The sequence below is a fragment of the Schistocerca nitens genome, chromosome 4 (assembly GCF_023898315.1).
Source record: "Schistocerca nitens isolate TAMUIC-IGC-003100 chromosome 4, iqSchNite1.1, whole genome shotgun sequence".
NCBI lineage: Eukaryota > Metazoa > Arthropoda > Insecta > Orthoptera > Acrididae > Schistocerca > Schistocerca nitens.
In genome coordinates this window covers 660136232-660152908 of record NC_064617.1, presented here as the reverse complement: position 1 = coordinate 660152908, position 16677 = coordinate 660136232, and positions in this window count along the sequence as shown.

Below are 16677 nucleotides of genomic sequence, written 5' to 3'. Positions count from 1 at the left end.
CAGCAACTACAGCAAATAGCAACTACAGCCAACTAAATGAAAAGATTCTAACTGCTATAGACTCTAACTACTAGGAGGCGTATGGTTAGCGAAAGAAAGATTGTGTTGAAGATCGAACAATTTATTTAGAAAATTTTACGTTGTTCAAGTAACATCCAGTTCCAAATATTATGCAGTTGTCAATAATTCCACCGCCCAAACGCTATCAACCGAACTTCCATCATCGTACATTTCCTTGCGTATTTACTTAGAAACACATCATTTCATCTCACTTTACAATGCATGTCCTACCAACACAGTCTGCGCTAAGAATATCAAGTCCATACACTTTCCTATCTACTCGCAAAGCGCTGGTCCGTCCCACCACAGAATCTCTTGACGAGGGCGCAGAGCGTTGTCAGCGATATTAACAGTCTTCAGCGCTGCCAACATACAAACAGGCTAATTACAAAATTAATAAGGTCATATACTGAGGATATGTTCCACTATCATCTGTTCTCTAACTTTTATGACTCCATTACGTAACTTTAGAGTTAGGAAATGAATATGATCAGTGACAAAGCTGATCAATCCCACGTCACAAACCGTAAGTAACAAAGTGATACCAGCTGTTCAGTTAACACAATGATAGTGCTTAGGGAGTTGAAAAGAATGGGGCTCAAAAGTCTAGCCGTTCCCCACGAATCACACATTTCTGTAACCGACGCTGAGTGACGTCTGAGGTCGCGTAAAGGCAACGCCTTTGGACAGAGGACAACTGGAAAACTGTGATACAGAATGATGAATCACACAATACGATATGGCAATACGATGGAGAGGTTTGGATTTGGCCAAAGCCTGAAGGGCGTTATCTGACGTAATGTGTAGTGCCAAGAGTGGAGTACAGAGGAGGTGGTGTTACAGCAGAAGATGATCTTCGGGGTTAGAGTGTGGCCACTTTATAGCGCTTAAGAAAATACTAAATGCGAAAAGGTAGGAACACATTTAACAGCATTATGTACTTCATACAGTAGAGAAACAGTTCGAAATGATAATGCATCCTGTCAAAAAGTACCATCTGTGAAGCAATGGTTTTTGGGCAATAACATTCTAGAAATTAACTGACGTGCCCAGAGGTCCGACCTGAACCCAAAGAAAGACTTTAGGAATGAGTTAGAACGTAAGCTTTGCTCCAGAACCCAGCGTCCGTCATTAATACCTTCGTTCGTTGATAAGGAATGGACTGCCATTCCACCACAGGTATTTAGACGCCTCACTGAAAGTGTCCACAGCAGAGTTCCAGCTGTCATAAGGGCGAAAAGTGGACACACCCTATATTAATGTCGACTAATATATGTCTGCCTCACTTAACATCGGATAGTGCGTATTCCAAAAATTAGGTAGTACTGAAATAAACCCTTTTTGGCGTGCGACATTATTTTGCTGGTAGTTTAAGCACAGAGACAGCTGAAGAACTCTGCATTACAAGCAAAAGGAAAAAAAAGATGAAGGCTCTATGGTTTCACAATATGGCAGTCTCTTCGCTTGTCAACAGAGTTTGGTGTGATACTTAAGAACCTTGGAACGCTGTTTATGTAAGGATGAATTTGTTATGTTATTCAGCTTTAGAAATTAATGTGTGTTAATTATCTTTGCTAATTATATACAATGAACTGAAATACAGAAATTGCAGGAGGAGAAACTATTCTCAGTAGAAAATAAGATGGCACAGAAAAATTCCTCCAGGATTATGTCGTGAAGAAGATGTAGTTCCGAAATCAGATATTACATCGTAAGATGCTAAGCAGACTAGTGCTCGTACACTGTAGCAGCTAACAGTTCACTCGAGACAGACTGACCGTCGTGTCGTCCTCGTCCATTGGAGTCATCTGGATACTGTGTGGACAGGATTGCATTCAGTACACCGCTCTCCCGGCTTTCGCATTCAAGCCGTCAAGTTGCTCCTCAGCTGGCATCACAGTGCTGAGTGGAGCCAAGTAGAGGTTTCTAACCTAGAAAAAATCTCTGGCAGCACCGGAAAGAGAACCCAGTTCCTCTTTATGTTATTAATCCACACTGACCACTCACCTACAGAGGCGGATATTGTAAGAAATGTCCAAAAGGTGAATACTCAGATCGTAATTTAGCAGTGGGGGGAGAATATACTGAAAGTTACGAGAAGCAATGTACAAGGAAGTGATTTACTGATATAATGAGGAATAATGATGGATGTATGATACATAAAGGGAAGTTTCTTTAGGAGAAATTAGAAGAAATCGAAAAGGAAAGATTTCATAACTGAAACCATGACGTTTAAGGGCACATATCAGCAATGCTAGTATAGTATTACAAAAGGAATTGACCTTATGAAGGGCAAATTCAGCATACAGTGAAGTCAAAATAACTTTGAGAGATGTTAAAAGGAAAAGTTTCAACATTATGAGTGCAAAAGCAAGATACAATTAGCAACTGAACGAGGGATGAGACGTCTGTTAATATGATAGGAGAAAAACAATTCCGAGAGAACATTCAAAAGACTAGTAAATGTAAAGGGGTGGCGTTGTTGGCCACAACCTAAGCGTGGGTGAGTTCCAGTGGCAGGTCGTTGTCAGTAATTTTGGCTGTCGGTAGTATACCGGATTACATCAAGCGTCAAGCATTTTATTCACTTCCAATTTATAACACGTAGTGGTTACACCCCGTGGGACCGTGTTGAAGGCGACAACGCTAGTCGTGACTGAGGCAGCGAACAGCCAGTGGCCGCTTGACGTCCGTGAAGAGTAGTACGAGACCAACGAGATATACAGGCCCTGTGGTGTGCGTAACAGCGCCTGACTCTAAAGATATTACGAATTCCAGCGACAATCTCCGTCAGGGAGCAAGCTACTCTTTTAGTTCGTAGCTGTGCAATGACGCTGCGAAGTATTAAATTGGTCTAAAAGAGTAGCTTGCTCTCTGACGGAGATTGTCGCTGGAATTCGTAAGATCTGTAGAGTCACGTGCTGTTACGCATACCACAAGGCCTGTATATCTCGCTTATATTCCACACAATTCCGAAGACTGCAGGAGTTGACAAGTGCGAGAATTATCGTACAGTCAGCTTAACACATCACGCATCCAAGTTGCTTACAAGAATAATATACAGAAGAATGGAAAAGAAAATTAAGAGTGTGTTAGGTGACGATCAGTTTGGATTTAGGAAAGATAAATACAATAAACTAAAACCAGACTCCTCCCGAACAGGCCATGAAGGCCAAACGATACTGACCGGCCGCCCATAGGCGTCACTGAATGCGGATATGAATGAGCATGTGGTCACCACACCGCTCTCCCTGCCGTATGTCATTTTCTGAGCCCGGAATGGCTACTTTTCAATCAAGTAGCTCCTCAGTTTGCCTCACAAGGGCTGAGTGCACTATGATTGCCACCAGCGCTCGTCAGAGCGGATGGTGACCCATCCAAGTGTTAGCCCAGCCCGACAGCGCTGAAGTTCGGTGATCTGATGGGAACCGGTGTTACCACTGTGGTAAGGCCTTTGGCCAAGGTAAAGACACCAGAGAAGCAATTCTGACGTTGCGGTTGACAATGGAAGCAAGACTGAAAAAAAAATCAAGAAACGTTCATAGGATATGACGACCTGGAAAAAGGGTTTGACAACGTAAAATGGTGCATGATATTCGATATTCTGAGAAAAATAAGAGTAAGCTATAGGGAGAGACAGGTAACACACAACATGTACAAGAGCCAAGAGGGAATAATGAGAGTGGACGACCAAGAACGGAGTGCTCGGATTAAAAAGGGTGTAAGACAGGGATGTAGTCTTCCACCTCTATGTTCAATCTGTATACAGGAGAAGCAATGATGGAAATAAAATAAAGATTCAGGAGTAGAATTAGAATTCAAAGTGAAATGATATCAATGACACGGTTCGCTGATGACATTGACATACTGAGTGAAAGTGAAAAAGAATTACTTGATCTGCTGAAAGGAATGAACAGTCTAATGAGTACAGAGTATGGATTGACAGTAAATCGAAGAAAGACGACAGTAATGAGAAGTACCAGAAATGAGAACAGCCAGAAACTTAACATTGTCACGAAGAAGAGAAAGAGAATTCTGCTATCTATGCAGCAAAATAACCAGTACGGATGGGGCAAGGCGGACATCAAAAGCAGACTAGCACTGGCAGAAAGGGTATTCCTGGCCAAGAGAAGACTATTAGTATGAAACATAAGCCTTGATTTGAGGAAGAAATTTCTGAGAATGTACGTTTGGAGCACAGAATTGGGTGGACGTGTAACATGGACTGTTGGAAAACAAGAACAGATGAAAATCGGAGCATTTGGGATGTGGTGCTACATATGAATGGCAAAAATTTGGTGGACTGATAAGGTAAGGAATGTGGAGGTTCTGCGCAGAATCAGAGGGGAAAGGAATAGGTGGAAAACACCGACAAGTAGTAGGGACAGGATGATGGGACATCTGTTAAGACATCAGGGAATACCTTCCATGGTACTAGAGGGAGCTGTAGAGGGCAAAAACTGTAGAGGAATACAAAGATTGGAATACAACCAGCAAATAACGGAGGGTGTAGGTTGCAAGTACGACTTTGACATGAACCGGTTGTCACGGGAGATGAATTCTTTGCGGGCTGCATCAAAAAAAAAAAAAAAAAAAAAAAAAAAAAAAAAAAAAAAAAAAAAAACTGTGCATTTAAATGCACTGATGGACTCGATAACACATGATAATGTTAAGGACCTTAGTGAATATCTTCCTTTTGAGATACTGATTTCCAACTGGCCCCAGACACAGCTGAGGATTTGCGGCGTGTGTTGGACAACGCAACTAGTGTGACGTCATGAGCTCGTTGTGTGGCCTGTATTTCCCGTGAGCTCCAAGAGTAGGACTGTTGACATGAGACCCCCGGGAGGGCATGTGTGTTAGTTCCTTGTGGCTCTACATTTCAGAGCAAGAGGAATCAGTAGATGTAGAAGTCTTCTGTGGAGCTCGTAATGGAAGACAGTCTCGAACGTAGGAGCCCGTTCTGCGAGAGGTGCGTGGAGCGACAATTTGCCTGCCGAAGTACAGGCATTTGGGAGGTCTCTGCCCCGGTCGTAAACTGCTACCCTCCAAGATGCCAATGTAGATTAAGCAAGCCCGAGGTTGCCCTTGAACTGGAAGGCACGAAATTCCTGGGGATGGACATAGTCTCAGTTTACGGCTCGTCTGTGATGGAGCCCAAGTCTCGTGGTGGCAGCTTGTAACAACACGTCTCCCCGTCACTTGGCGTGGACACTCATAGGTGCTGCCAGACTGTGCATACTTTAGCTAGAAATGGTGGGGATTTTAACTGTTTAAATTCTCACGTTTTGTGCCGATCTACCGGCCGTAACCCCATACGCCGAAGCAAGGCGGTGGCCAGTAGGTGTGTCAACTATCCCGCCTTTGCTGGAGACACTGGCTACTAACGGCCGGTAGTATTGCTGCGTCTAGTGGAACCGTGTTTTGTGTCGCCTGGTGTAGCGCCCGCAGTCCATTTTCAATAGCTGTGGCAGTACTTCTATTAGTATCATCAAAAATAGTGGCAGCACTACATAAACCAAGTAGAAGTGTTAAATATCATTCGGTTTACACTTTATAAAATAACTGAGAATGTCACAACCAGATGGATATTCCAAGTTGTGCACAGCATCTATGAGACTGCAGATGTACTAATGGATTTTCAGAAGAATATTGACTGCACAATCCCGCAGGTAGAAAGGGCAAATAAGCTAAAACCACCAGAGACGCAGTTCTGAGGGTGCATTTGTTACTGGAATGACGACTTTAGGAAAAACTCACTGCTTTTATAATATTACTCGGGGTAGAAAAAGATTTATTTGAGGTAAAATGGTGCTAAACGTATATGAAATCCTTAGTGTAACGTATAGCGAAAGACGGTTAGAATACAATCCACTGTGGATCTAAGAGGGAACAACAAGACTGGAAGAAAAAAAGAGAGGTACTCGGATTGAGAGAGGAGTAAGAGTAAGGCAGTGGTGGAAACTTTCTTCTCTAACGTTCAATCTGTATTTCAAAGAAGCATTGGAGAAAAATAAAAGAAAGGTTTAGAAGTGGAAATTGAGGACAGAATGGTAACAGTGGTAGTATTCGATGATGATGTTGATAATCTCTGTGAAAGTGAAGAAGAACCGAATGAATAGTGTACTGAGCACAGAATGTGGGTTGAGAGTAAATCGAAGAAAGGCAGAGGTAATGAAGAGCAGTCGAAATAAGAATGAGAAAAACTTAAAAAAGAAGTTGGCGACCCGTATCAAGAGAAGGACGCTGTGGGGTTCGAACCAAAAAGAAACATGCCAGAAGAAACAAGGAGGACATAAGAAGCAAGCCAGAACAGGAAAAGAGAGCATTCTCGACAAAATATAGGTGCTACTGTCTCATACAGGATTTGATTTGAAAAAAAAAATTTCTGACACTGTATCTCTGGAGCGCAGCGCTGAATGGAAGTTAATGGTGGATTCTAAGATAACGAGAAGAGAAGAGAACCAAACTATCCGACATGTGTCGAAAATTAAGTTTTCTGATAACATAAGAAATGATTAGGTTCTCAGCAGGTGGCAAGGAAATGAGTGTGTGGACAACACTGACTAGAAGAAAATATCCTTGGGACAACAATTATCGTCCTTAACATTTATCCAGTAGAGATCAGTTGGATAACATGTGCACAATGGAAAGAGTATACAGCTTGCTGAGACCACAATAAGAGAAAGAAGCCCTCGCGGGATGACAGGCTGAACTTCAGCGTCAAAGTTTCCTCTATGGATGTGTGTAGTGAGCGAGAAGGTGAACTGCTTCTGAGCTTATGTAGGTAGAGGAGCAATGGCTTAGAAACAGAAAACTATGCTTTGGTAAAATGTCCTATATTTCGTTAAGTAAAGAAAACGAAACACCATTGTTTATTTCAAAAGACTTGTTTCGGCGCAACACTTTTGCCATATTCCACTACAAACGAGAAGAGTAGTTTCATTCCTTGGTCCATTTATTGTTGAACCCACATAGGGTCGTGGATTTCATACATCAGGAGTGACTCTATAGCGTCACCACTGACAGTGACTGAGCACAGAATGCGGCTAACAACACTTTACAGTGTATAGGCTCCCGATGTAAACAATCCACAACAACCAATATTATATCAATTTCACGATATAAGCGACGAGGGATGAAAGTACTCTTTTGGTTTATAGTGGAACAGAAGATGGTGTAATTGATGTTCCGAAACTAGTCGTCTGAAACAAATATCCTTGATGATATGGTGTACTGGTTGGTTTTCCTTACTTATACTATCAACGGCGGTCCAGTGTTAAAAAGAAAGAAGTTTAATTATGTTGGTCCCAACTTCAGCCTTTTCTTTTTTTTTTGAGTCATCAGTATTCTGATTGGTTGAATGCGGCCCGCCAAAAATTCCTCTCCTGTGCCAATCTCTTCATTTAGAGTAGCACTTGCAGCCTACTCCCTCAATTATTTGCTTGATGTATTCCAGTCACTGTCTTCCTCTACGGTTTTTCACTCTACAGCTCCATCTAGTACCATAGAAGTCGTTCCCCGATGTCTTAACAGATGTCCTATCATTCTGTCCCTTCTCTTTGTCAGTGTTTTCCACGTATTCCTTTCCTCTCTGATTCTGCGCAGAACCTCCTCATACCCTACCTTACCAGTCCACCTAATTTTCAACATTTGTCGGCAGAATCAGATGTCAAATGTTTCGATTCTCTTCTGTTCCGGTTTTCCAGTAGTCCATGTTGCACTACCATGCAATGCTAAGCTCCGAACGTACATTCTCAGAAATTTCTTCCTCAAATTAAGGCTTATCTTGATACTACTAGAGTTCTCCTGGCTAGGAACGACCTTTTTTCAAGGGATAATCTGCTTTCGATGTTCTCCTTGGTCGTCCGTCATTGATATTTTTGCTCCCTAGGTAGCAGGATTCCTTAACTTCGTCTACTTTGTGACCAGCAGTCCTGATGTTAAGTTACTGGCTGTTCTCATTTCTCCTATTTCTCATTACTTTCATATTTCTTCGATTTACTCTAAATCCATACTCTATACTCATTAGACTGTTCATTCCATTCAGTCTTCTTTTTCAGCTCAGGATAGCAATATCATCAGCGAATCATATCAATGATATCCTTTCACTTTGAATTCTAATTACACTCCTGAATCTTTTTTTTTTATTTCCATCATTGCTTCTCCGACGTACAGTTTGAACAGTAGAGGCGAAAGACTACATGCCTGTCTTACACCTTTCTTAATGTGAGCACTTCGTTCTCGGTCTTCCATTGTAGATTACCTGTCTCTCCCCATAGATTACCCCTATTTTTCTCAGAATTGCGAACATCTTGCACCATTTTACATTGTCTATCGCTTTTTCCAGGTCGACAAATCCTATCACCGTATCTTGAGTTTTCTTTAGTCCTGCTTCCATTATCAACTACAACGTCAGAATTGCCTCTCTGGTGCCTTTACCTTTCCTAAACCAAAACTGATCGTCATCTAATACATCCTCAATTTTCTTTTCCATTCTTCTGTATATTATTCTTGTCATCAACTTGGATAAATGAGGTGTTAAGCTGATTGTACGACAATTCTCGATCTTGTCAGCTCTTGCGTCTTCTGAATTGTGTGGATGATATTATTCCGAATGTCAGATGGTATGTCGCTAGACTCACAAATTCTACACACCAACCTGAATAGTCGTTTTGTTCAACTCCCCTCCCCTAAAGACTTTAGAAATTCTAGTGGAATGTGACCTGTCCCTTCTGCTTTATTTGATCTTAAGTCCTCCAATGTTGTATTATATTCTGATTCTAATACTTGATCACACATCTCTTGTAACTCGACTCCTGTTTTTCCTTCATCACATCAGACAAATCTTCTCCTCATAGAGGCCTTCAATGTTCTCTTTCTACCTGACCGCTTTCTCCTCTACATTAACAGTGGAATTCCCGTTGCAGTCTTAATATTAGCACCATTTCTTTTAATTACACCGTGTTTTTTTTACTTTCCTTTATGCTAATTCACCCTTTCCGACAATCATTTCTTTTTCGATTTCTTCACTTTTTCCATGCAGTCATTTCGTCTTAGCTTCCCTGCACTTGCTATTTACACTGAAGAGTCAAAGAAACTGGTACACCTGCCTAGTATCGTGTAGGGCCCACACGAGCTGCCAGAAATGCCACAACACGACGTAACATGCACTCGACTAATGTCTGAAGTAGTGCTGGAGGGAACTGACACCATGAATCCTGCAGGGCTGTGCATAAATCCTTAAGAGTCGTAGGGGGTGAAGATCTCTTCTGAACAGAACGTTGGAGGGCATCCCAGATATGATCAATAATGTTCATGTCTGGGGCGTTTTGTCGCCAGCGGAAGCGTTTAAACACAGAAGTGTGTTCCTGGAGCCACCCTGTATCAATTCCGGACGTGTGAGATGTCGCATTGTCCTGCTGGAATTACCCAAGTAAGTCGGAATGCACAATGGACATGAATGGATGCAGATGATCAGACAGGATGCTTACGTCCGTGTCGCCTGTCTGAGTCGCATGTAGAAGTATCAGGAGTCCCATATCACTCCAACTGCACACGCCCCACACCAATACAGAGCCACCACCAGCTGACCAGACCCTGCTGACATGCAGGGTCCACGTGTTCATGACGTTGTCTCCTTACCTGTACACGTCCATCCTCTCGATACAATTTGAAAAGAGACTCGTCCGACCATGCAGCATGTTTTCAGTCATCAACAGTCCAATATCGGTGTTGAAGGGGTCCAGACGAGGAGTAAAGCTGTGTGTCAGGTAGTCATCAAGGGCACACAAGTGTTTCTTCGGCACCGAAAGCCAACATCGACGATATTTCGTTGAACTGTTCGCACGGTGACACTTGCTGTTGTCCCAGCACTGAAATCTGCAGCAATCTGTGGAAGGGTTGCACTTCAATCACGTTGAACGGTTTTCTTCAGGCGTCATTGGTCCTGTTGTTGCTGGATCTTTTTCTGATCGCAGCCATGTACGAGACTTCATGTATTGCCGGATTCCTGATATTCACGGTACACTCGTGAAATGGTCGTAGAGGAAAATCCCCACTTCATCGCTACCTCGGAGATGCTCTGTCCCATCGTTCATGCGCCGACTATAACACCACATTCAAACCACTTAAATCTTGATAACCTGCTATTGTAGCAGCAGTAGCCGATATAACAACTGACACTTGTTGTCTTATACAGGCGTTTCTGACAGCAGCGCCGTTTTCTGCCTATTTTCATACTCTGTATTTGAATACCCATCCCTATTGCAATTTCTTTTCCGCTTCAGTGCATTTCATTCTTCAGCGACTTGTATTTCTGTATTCCTGTATTTCCTTGAACATATTCAACGTCCTTCTTTCGTCGATTAACTGAAGTATTCCTTCTGATACCCATGGTTTCCTTGGAGTTGCGTTCTCTGTACCTATATACTGTAGCTTAATGCACATTAAATTAATACACTTGAGTTTAGCCTTAGCAAAACATATTTCGTTAAAATTATGTATGAATTACTTGTCTGCTTGACTTTAATTGTAGAGATATTCCGATTTTTATAAAGTTCTTTTACACTCTGCTAGAATTTAAAGTCCTGAAAATTTTGATACACCGTACGTTACAGCTGCTTTACTTACCAAGACCCCAGCTACACTACTGGCCATTAAAACTGCCACCCTACGAAGATGACGTGCTATAGACGCGAAACTTAACGGACAGGAAGAAGATGCTGTGATATGTAAATGATTAGCTTTTCAGAGCATTCACACATAGTTGCCGCCGGTGGCGACACCTAAATGTGCTGACATGAGTAAAGTTTCCAACCCATTTCTCATACACAAACAGCAGTTGACCGGCGTTGCCTAGTGAAACGTTGTTTTGATGCCTCGTGTAAGGAGGAGAAATGCGTACCATCACGTTTCCGACTTTGATAAAGGTCGGATTGTAGCCTGTCGCGATTGCGGTTGATCGTATCGCGACATTGCTGCTCGCGTTGGTCGAGATTCAATGACTGTTAGCAGAATATGGAATCGGTGGGTTCAGGAGGGTAATACGTAACGCCGTGCTGGTTCCCAACGGCCTCGTATCACTAGCAGTCGAGATGACAGTCATCTTATCCGCTTGGCTGTAACGGATCGTGCAGCCAAGTCTCGATCCCAGAGTCAACAAATGGAGACATTTGCAACACAACAACCATATGCACGAACAGTTCGACGACGTTTGCAGCAGCACGGACTGTCAGCTCGGAGACGATGGTTGCGGTTACCCTTGACGCTGAATCACAGTCAGGAGCGCCTGCGATGGTATACTCAACGACTGGGTGCACGAATGGCAAAATGTCATTTCTTCGGATGAATCCAGGTTCTGTTTACAGCATACAGCATCATGATGTTCACATCCGTGTTGGGCGACATCGCGGTGAACGCTCATTGGAAGCGTATATTCGTCATCGCCATACTGGCGTATCACCTGGCGTGATTGTATGGAGTGCCATTGGTTACACGTCTCGGTCACCTTTTGTTCGCATTGATGGCACTTTGAACAGTGGATGTTACATTTCAGATGTGTTACCACTCGTGGCTCTACCCTTCATTCGATCCCTGCGAAACCCTACATTTCAGCAGGATAATGCTCGACCGCATGTTGCAGGCCCTAGTCGTACACCAGAGGGCGAGATGCGCACAGTGGGCCCCGCAGCATTACTGTGGCTGTGTGTGGCAGCGTGGTGCGCGCGGCCATTGCTGGCAGCCGACGAGCAGGCGGCGCTGTTCCACCGCGGCCTGGGCGCGCACCTGCTGTCGCACTGCCTGCAGGAGGACCTGTGGGCGTGCGTGGCGCTGCAGCTGCACGCGCAACACTTCCCCGCCGCCGCCCGCAGCGACGACGTCTCCGCCCACCTCGAGGTCGACGCGGTGCTCCTGCGCGCCGCCATGCAGTACCTCTCATCCTCTAACACCACCGACACTGGTGGGTGACGCTTACTGTCTACAATATCTGATAAAAAATATACCGACACCACTGTGTATTGGGGAATTGATAATTAGACGTCACAAGAGGTGAACCCGCCAAAAAGGGAACGCGGGGAGGGAGAAGTCAGTAGAGGAGTACCAGCAGCAGAACGGATCTGTCAAAAGAGCTCAGTGACTTCGAGCGTGGACTACTCATTGGATGCTATCAAACAGTCTATCAAGGACATTTCAGCCCTTATAAAACTGCATAAGTCGACAACTGGAGATGTGAAAACAAGAAGGAAGGAGCACAAGTGAACGATGGCCAGGCAGACCTCATATACTGATGGGCAGGAACGATATTGTGGAAAGTGGTTGTAAGAAGTCGCATGTAATCACTGGAATCACTTGTGACTTCCAAAGTGGTACCAGCAGTCCTGCTAGGGCGACGACTGTGCGTAGGGAGTGCGGTCACAGTTCGTAGTAACTGACGGAAAGTCATCAAGTAAAACGGAAGTGATTTCTGGCGTTCGTCAAGGTAGTGTTCCTTATACATACAAATGATTCCTCCCCACACGGGAGGAATAGACTGTATTTCTGCACAAGATTTCATCCTCTCTCCTTGTCGAGAACAGCAGTAACACAACACTACCCTCTACCCGCACCTACTCTCATATTGAGCAGATGTATTTAAGATTACGGACGTGACGAAGGAAAGGTGCTATAAGCTCTAAAGAGGAAACTATTTACAAATAAACTACTGACCACAGCGAAGAATGCCACAGCAGCCTTTGTCCACCTTGTGCCATCAAAGTCGGTGAGCTGAAGGTAACAACGACCAAAAATGAACACTGGTTGGACTTCTGTAAGTTAGATTTTGTTTTGACTAAAACATCTTCTAAGGAAATTTGGAAATTTGTGGTAAGGTCTTATGGGACCAAACTGCTAAGATCATCGGCCCCTAAGCCTACACACTACTTACTCTAACTTCAACTAACTTACGCTATGGACAATACACACACTCATGCCCGGGGTAGGTCTCGAATCACCTACGGGGGAGCCGCACGGACCGTGACAAGACGTCTGAGACCGCGCGGCCGTTTCTAAGGAAGTACTATTATAGTAAAGGACGATTCAGTTGCTGTTGTGTGTCTTAGAAATCAGTGATGGGGACTGCTACGACCTGGTCTCCATTATAACATTTAGGAATTCATAAATTCAGAACGTTTAAAATTAAACACTGGCCACATAAACCCTAGTGTGAATTACTTTACATTTAGTTACTGGCATTTTCAAAATATTACTTTACTTCTCTTTCACATTGTTCAGCTACCACAAAAGGATCTCTGCTTCACTTAACATTTGTTTTGTAGCGGAAACACTGATAAATGTCCAGATGTGGAATTACATCGCTGGTCATTAAACTTTTACCACCTTGAGGCGTAATAAAATGGGGGCTAAAATTTAGTAATCAGTGCCACCACGTTTGGTAGCAACAGTGGCTTTAACTTAGCAGAGAGTCGAGTCGATTTGAGCTTGCATGTCAGCTCTATGCCAGAGTTGAACGGTCGTAGCCACTGGCGAGTGGAAGTGTGCTGGTCTTTCAGCAGCCAACTATCTGACTTTTTCAGTTGGTGAGAGAGCTGCAGAGCATGCTGATAATATAACAGTTGTACTCCTTCTGTATCAAAGTAAGTCAGGACAGCCTCTTGCGTTACCCTGTGGAAACATACCATCACGCAGACATCGGTCATAATACACCATAAATTCAAATTACTGGCCTGGTGCTGGGCCAATATAACTATGACGAATAAAATATGGCGAGTTCGTTGTCCTCGTCGTTTCCTCTCTCGGATATGTCCGCTGTGATGTACACAAAAGCGGATCTCGTATGAAAAGACGATGTGCTATCGCTTCTGCGTCCCGTATTGCGTGGGACCGATGAGATCCTGCATGGAGCTGAGTACGGAGCTCCTGACCCATGGATTCCATATTCTCATAACAGTCTTGGCATCCAGACCGATACAAAAAATGGTTCAAATGGCTCTGAGCACTATGGGACTCAACTGCTGAGGTTATTAGTCCCCTAGAACTTAGAACTAGTTAAACCTAACTAACCTAAGGACATCACAAACATCCATGCCCGAAGCAGGATTCGAACCTGCGACCGTAGCGGTCTTGCGGTTCCAGACTGCAGCGTCTTTAACCGCACGGCCACTTCGGCCGGCCAGACCGATACAAGCAGCAATATTGCAGGGCGATAAACCGCAATCTAGATAGTCAACGGTCCTGCCACTTTTGAATTCGACAAGTGTTGGTGCAGATTTTCTCTCTTATATGAGGTGTAACACCATCTTCTCACAAGCAAATAACATTCAAATGCGATCTCTGAATGAGGAATCCGCTTTCCTGATGCTTGATGTGGTAGCGCTGAAATCATAACGGTATGCAAATACAAACATTTACAATTTTAATGGTCAACAGTGTATGTTGTGCATATAGACAGACAGAATATTCGTCATATAACAGAGAAAAAAGAATTGTGCAGTCAACCGAGTCCCTGAACAACCTTGTTAGCTTATATGTTAATCACGACTGAAAGCTGATGAACGGTCTTTAGAATTTTGTACGAATATGAGCATGGCAATACGGGACCAGCGAAAATTTCCTTTCACGAGAAAAAAGAATTGTGCAGTCAACCGATTCCCTGAACAACCTTGTTAGCTTCTATGTTAATCACGACTGAAAGCTGATGAACGGTCTTTAGAATTTTGTACGAATATGAGCATGTCAATACGGGACCAGCGAAAATCTCCTTTCACAATTAATTTTCGTCTGAATTTGAACTCGTAGAGGCTTGGATGTAACTTTGGTTGTTGTTTATCTTTACGTGACTTTGCGCATTTACAGCTGCGAGAGAAGCCAAATATTTCTGCCTGCGAGAATACAACATGAATTTGGCCCTGTCTTATAATCTTTCTAGAAATGTAAAAACTGATTAAATCCTGAACTTTACTATTAATCTCTTTAATTAAACAAAGTGGACCCTGTGCGTTAATGATCCACGTAATAATTCCATTCATGAAATTGTCCCTGTGCGCTCATAATTTTCGTAGCAAACTGATCCTGAAATGAAAATATCTTACTTCGCAATGTAACTGCTTCAAAACGCGGTCTTTGCTGCTCTCTGTGCACCAGCTGCAAATTTATAAATGCAGTTGCTGAGAGCTTATTGCAGTGCTCCACGCAACACGTAAACTATTTTGTACACATCACTGAGTGAGACACTCTTTAAATAAAAATGACTTGGATCGAGGACGTGGACAATGCTCTTAGGTGAAATATTTCTTTAACAAACAGTTTTTTGAAATTATCTGATATATTATTAGTTATATGAAATTCACGTTACAACACTCATTAACATTGACAAAGGGCAACACTGATATTAAGCTCTTACTCTCACAAATGTTAAACAAATAATTAATACATATGAAAAATACATTACAGTGAAAATTACTCAGTCTTTAATGAAAAATCTGAAGTTCCCCGATGTGGATGTCTCATTCAACAATGGTTCTAAACTACACGTGACTGCAATGCAACTAAATAAAAAAACATTACCTTCATTCCTTCTCTTAGGATTTTCTAGTCTCATCACATCTCATTTCAGTCTATATCACTAATCGAATCTTTCTCCTGCGTTTCACAATATTCAAACACAAATCGTTTAACTGAAACACAGATGTACTTAATTTTACGTCTACATCACTAGGAGTCGTCTGTTCGGCGTCTGTCTCACAACTCCTCTAACGACAGAACTCCCGCGCTCCTCGCTGCCAAACAGCGATGGCAAAACAAGCTGATCTTCCAGCGACACAGCTCCTCTGACAACAGACTGCGTGCGAAGTAATAGGCAATTCAAAGTTGTCGCTTTATGTTTGAGACATTCAAAGTATGTAAAAATTCCAGCAATTCAAATAACAAACTTCCAATAAATCTGTTCGACTAGTAACCCAGTAATTGTGTTAACATAGCGATCTTGGCAGATAAATTGGTGTTTAATAGAAGACTGCACATCGTTATTATTATTATTATTATTATTATTATTAATAGCAGCAGAAGTAGTAGTACAAGTAGAGCCAGTTTTAACTTTAGTAATTCCTAATCAGTAATATTTATTCACAACGTCACTAGAGATACTAAGATATCAAAAAGGGTACTGAATGTGTGAAAACCTGGTCGATGTAAGAGAGGGCCTGATGGCCCTAATCAGATCAGGTTAAATAAATATTTAATATCTCCGAGCTCCCTCACATTTAATGGTATGAAAGTCGTGTGAGCAAAATGGAGCATCCAGAAGGGAATATAAGCAGATCAACAGAATGATTACAAAATAATCCCCCTGCAAAACATTGCTACTCAGAATTACCATTAATTACTAGATTCTAATACGGCAGATTCACAAGTGAAAATATAAATTCAGTACATCGAACTAAGGCCACGAAAATACTTCACAACATTGAGTATTCGTTAAACAAATAGCAGATGCTAGATTAAGACTCACTGGATGAACCTTCAGGAAATGTAATTTCTCCATGAAAGAAAATGCTTACTAAAAACTCTTTCGACCGATTCTTGATTGCTGTTCATCAGTCTGGGACCCTTTATATCTTA